We start from the raw sequence: 5,475 nt of genomic DNA on the forward strand, positions 1-5,475 counted from the left end.
AGGGAAGGAATGAAAAGGACGTAAAGAGGAATAAGAGAAAGAATAAGAGGAGAGAGTAAGAGGAGAGGAGGGGAGCGAGGCGAGGCACTGTCATCACCCAAGACTCCGAGTTATGAATCGAAGGAGACCGAGATGGGAAAACTTTTGTGGGTCTTTTCCAGCCATGACAGAACTCAGGTTGCCAGGAAAGGAAGGGGAAGGGGAAAGGGAAGGGGAAGAGGGGAGGAAAAGTGAGGCACACGAGGAAGACGGTACGTGAGGGGAAACTGAAAAAAAAATGGAGAGAGAGAGAGAGAGAGAGAGAGAGAGAGAGAGAGAGAGAGAGAGAGAGAGAGAGAGAGAGAGAGAGAGAGAGAGAGAGAGAGAGAGAGAGAGAGAGAATCCATATTCAAATAAACTCACTTTTATCCGCAAATTTCCACTTATTTATAAAGAAAAAAATGTATTAAAACAAACGAAATCAATTAAATCCAAACCCATAACATTAAAAATCCTGGAACACCAACGAATAAAATAATAATAAAGTGAAAAGCGAATGTAAAGAATAAAATCAGTCATCCCTTGTACGTAGAAAACCAGATGGTGGGTGGGTGAGTCCCCCTTTGCCTTCCTCCCTCCTTCCCCGCTTCCCTCTCCCTCTCCCCGTCCAGCCAGTCAGCCAGCCAGTGCCGCCCGCGTGTGCCTTCTTTTTCATCACAGCAGCGGGCGATGGGACGGACTGGAGGGAGGGAGGGAGGAAGGGAGAAATGGAGGGGAGGCGGGTGGCTTACAGAACCGAGAAAAACGAGGGAAAACAACTACCTGAGTCTACCCTTTTATCGGGCAAAGTCAAAAGGAATTGCCCGGAATCGACTTTTGAAGACACTGAAGGCGGCGTGGCGTGATATTTTTACTTTTTTCCAGAGAGAGAGAGAGAGAGAGAGAGAGAGAGAGAGAGAGAGAGAGAGAGAGAGAGAGCATATTCTCAGATATTACAGTCTTATCTCTGCCATTTTCACCAACCTGTAGTAGAAATGATCGTGGTTCTCAAAAGTGTTTGCATGATTCTAGTGGTCGTTTAACAAGGATTATGAACTATTATTGGGAAAACATTAATGAAAACCTGGGTGATTATATCCTTGCCCAGTGAAAATAGTGCTTGTAAGAGAACGAAGTGTTTAAAAATCCCTGAAGCTGTGCGGGCGAGGAAGACTAAAAACACTTATTCTTGACTGCTTTGCTCTCACATCAGGACGATTTTCAAAGGCCGCAGAGAATATACGTTGGGTTCTCATGATCGACTTTTTTACTAATGACGCAAGAGTCCATGTTAAGCTTTCACCACGATCATGAAAACAACTTTTAAAAACCCATATTACTTCCACTCCAGTTTGTTAAGTATAAGATATTAGAAGATTAGTCAGATTTAAGTAGAAATAAGCAGGTATGTTGCATAAACAGATTGCCACGTGTAGGTCTGATGACTTCTTGCAACTTCCCTTATTTTCTTCTGTTCTTATGGCATAGAACGACCTAATGTTTAGCGATATGGTTTTAGGATTAAGTACCTCTCTTATGGTACTCGTCCTTCTTGTAGCTTTCCTTATTTTCTTATGAGACAGGACGTAGTAACATTTACCAAATACGATTTCAAGAGTTAAGACAAGGAATCCCTCTTGTAATACTCCTCTACTAGTCCTTCCAGCCCAGCCATGCATTTCAAAACTTCCCTCACTCCAGCACAAGTCACCTCCGCTCTCTCTGTCTCTGCTTTGCTCCTTTCCGCCAACTGCAACTTAACTTCCTTAACTTCCACCTTCACGCATGGAGAGGACTGGCGCCGCTGACTGGAACTAATATCTGCCATTCTTCAACACCTACTGCCTCTCTCTTTCTCTCTCTCTCTTCGTCTTCCATTTTCTGTGAGCGTTTAAGGGAGAACTTGTGCATCTCCATCCCTCTCTCCTCGCGGCGGCGGAGCAACAACACAAGGGACTTAAGTGACAATGCGACGCTTTCCTTCTCCTTGTTGTTGATTCCTCTGGTGTAAAGTGCGTGGAGGGGGAAAAACACGCAGTAATGAGGACAGGGAAAGTGGAAGAGTGATGCTAGACGAAGAGGAGGAGGAGGAGGAGGAGGAGGAGGAGGAGGAGGAGGAGGAGGAGGAGGAGGAGGAGGAGGAGGAGGAGGAGGAGGAGGAGGTGGAGGAGGCGAAAGTCATAAAGGACTCTTGTATGTTATAACTTTTAGCCTCTTAGAAATAGTATCTTTCCTACACACTTGTCCTGTCTTCAACAATCATCTCTTCTCTCCTGTCCTCATCCACCTTCCTCCCCCTCCTCCTCGTCCTCCTCCTCGTCACCATACTTGAGAAACTCCACCTCTCCACACCCAGCATTCCCTCGGTGGTCTGGTGGATTACTGCCCGCCAATGTGTGGGTGACGTGGTGGCGTGGCGCGGGGAGAGGGACAGAGCGAAGGGAGAGTGGAGGGAGGGAGTGAAGTGGTTTTCTGGAGTGGGAATGTATTGTGCCTCCTGGTTCATGGGTAAACTAAACTGGAGTGGTGACTGAGAGGAAGATGGAATAAGATCGGTTGAGGGAGACAAAAATTTAAAGGATGAGGAAGAAATAAAATGGCTGAGTAAGAAACAGGAATGTTGGAATAGGAAGGCGGGAGAAGACGATAAAGAAGGTTGGGGGATAGGAAATAAAAAGACTGAGGAAGAAGAAATAGTACATAAGAAGGCTGAGGAAGATGGAATAAGAAAACTGAAGAAGACGAAATTAAGAAAAAAGTCGAGAAGGAAAAAGAAATGAGACAGTTGAGGAAGATCGAATAAAAATGCTGAGGAAAAAGAAATAGAAAGATTCAGGAAAACGAAATTAAAAGGTTAAATAATAAAATACAAAGACGATAAGTAAACCAGTAAATCTGTACACGAAAAAAAAATAAATAAAAAAGAGAAAAAAGTGAATAGGAACAGTAAACAGATAAAGATACAAATATACGAGGAAATAATGGATAAAATTAAATGAAAAATAATGAGAGAGAGAGAGAGAGAGAGAGAGAGAGAGAGAGAGAGAGAGAGAGAGAGAGAGAGAGAGAGAGAGAGAGAGAGAGAGAGAGAGAGAGAGAGAGAGAGAGAGAGAGAGAGAGAGAGAGAGAGAGAAACACACCACAAGATCCAGTGAGCAAACACACAAAGGCAAACACGAAAGGCTAATGTAGTTTTACACGAATTAGAAGAACTAGGAAAAAAAATTAGTGTCTTAAGCAATATAAAATCTGTGTGTGTGTGTGTGTGTGTGTGTGTGTGTGTGTGTGTGTGTGTGTGTGTGTGTGTGTGTGTGTGTGTGTGTGTGTGTGTGTGTGTGTGTGTGTGTGTGCGCGCACGTCTATCTTACACTAAAATATCTCGATTATTAAAAAGAAAATAAGTGAATGTGTAGTCTGTACCTCTCTCTCTCTCTCTCTCTCTCTCTCTCTCTCTCTCTCTCTCTCTCTCTCTCTCTCTCTCTCTCTCTGACACACACAAACACACACACACACATCAAAGAACATGAATGCTGAGGTGAGGTGAATTCATTTGAGAGAGAGAGAGAGAGAGAGAGAGAGAGAGAGAGAGAGAGAGAGAGAGAGAGAGAGAGAGAGAGAGAGAGAGAGAGAGAGAGAGAGAGAGAGAGAGAGAGAGAGGGCTTTGACTGCAACACAACCCGGGATTACTGACTGACCTGCTGCTGAGTTCGCTAATCCTGCGTTACGAAGACGAGGAGGAGGAGGAGGAGGAGGAGGAGGAGGAGGAGGAGGACGAGGAGGAGGAGGAGGGATGTGTTGTATCCAAGGCTGTTGTGAGATTTGCAAGGTTTTAAATACGTCTCTCTCTCTCTCTCTCTCTCTCTCTCTCTCTCTCTCTCTCTCTCTCTCTCTCTCTCTCTCTCTCTCTCTCTCTCTCTCTCTCTCTCTGTGTGTGTGTGTGTGTGTGTGTGTGTGTGTGTGTGTGTGTGTGTGTGTGTGTGTGTGTGTGTGTGTGTGTGTGTGTGTGTGTGTGTGTGTGTGTGTGTGTGTGTGTGTGTGTGTGTGGTAATGCCGCTTACATAGTAAATCGCTTAATAACTACTTACGTGACAAGAAAATCACTATTACTACTACTACTGCTACTACTGCTACTACCACCACCACCACCACCTTAACGAAAAAAAGAAAAAAATATTAACACTAACAACATCAAAACCACAACCCGCCCTCACTACCCTTCCTCTCAACTACCTCCCATTCCTCAACCTCCCCCATCCCCTCTGACTCGCAGCCTAACCTTCTCAGCATCTCCCATCCCTCTTCAGTCTCTCTTACCCCGTCCCCTCTCCGCTCCAATATGCAGCGGCCCTCTTAATGAGTAGCGCCCCTCGTCACGCTGCTCAGGGTCGGCAGCCGTGTAGAAGGCGCCTCATCTCCACAAACTGGGCATCGTTTTCTCCGTCTTGCTTCCCTCCGCCGCTGATCCTGCCCAGACGCTCATATGACAGGATTCAGGAGGAGGAGGAGGAGGAGGAGGAGGAGGAGGAGGAGGAGGAGGAGGAGGAGGAGGAGGAGGAGGAGGAGAGGATAAGCTTGGTACACACAAGTCTCAGTCGGTGTGTTAAAGTAGACTGTCTTACGTACAATAAAGTAGAAAAAAATGGTATATAGTACAGAGAGAGTAAAAGGAAGAATATAAACAGGACTCAAGATAGGGGGAAAAAGGTTCACTGTCTTAAGGAATCTCTAGAGGATAAATTATACTTTTTTTTTTTTTATCTCCATTACTACTACTACTACTACTACTACTAATGATAATACCTATATTATATTGCATGAGGACTCTGACAGGATGTGAAAGTACCGAAAGGGTAAAAAGAACCTTCTCATCGGTGAAAAAAAGTACAGATGACAAAAAAGTTATGCTTATGTAATGATTTGAGTTATTTTTTTCTACAACTTGAGTCCAGTAGCGCCCTAACACACTCTAACAGTACCTGCTGAGGCTTAAAACCATCCTCCCTTCATGTACTGCTACTCCGTCACGAAAGGCAGAAAAACTTACAGAAAACTTATTAAAAACCGCGAGCCACGTACATCCCACACCACGACCTTGCCAGGGACGCAGAGACGACTTGGCATCCCCGTCAATCTTTCCGCATCTGTAATGTATCTTCCCCTCCGCCATGCCACGCCCTTCGCCACGTTCACCTTCAATGCCTTCCCTCTACCGTTCCTCTAGTTTACTTTCCTTCCGCTGAATCTCTACCTTCACTTCCCCACGTTCTTCACTATTGCTTTCCTTTCACTGTTTCTCTCATGTCTTCCCTTCACTGTCTCATACATCCTAACTTCCCTCCACTACATTCATCTGTCTTCCCTGCTTCACTGTCTAACATCCACCATCTCTTCTTCCACTGTCCTCTCCATCGTCAAAGTATCCTCTCCCAGCATCCATCCACCACACCCTCCACCGTC

This window comes from Scylla paramamosain, chromosome 1 (genome assembly GCF_035594125.1).
Source record: "Scylla paramamosain isolate STU-SP2022 chromosome 1, ASM3559412v1, whole genome shotgun sequence".
Lineage (NCBI taxonomy): Eukaryota > Metazoa > Arthropoda > Malacostraca > Decapoda > Portunidae > Scylla > Scylla paramamosain.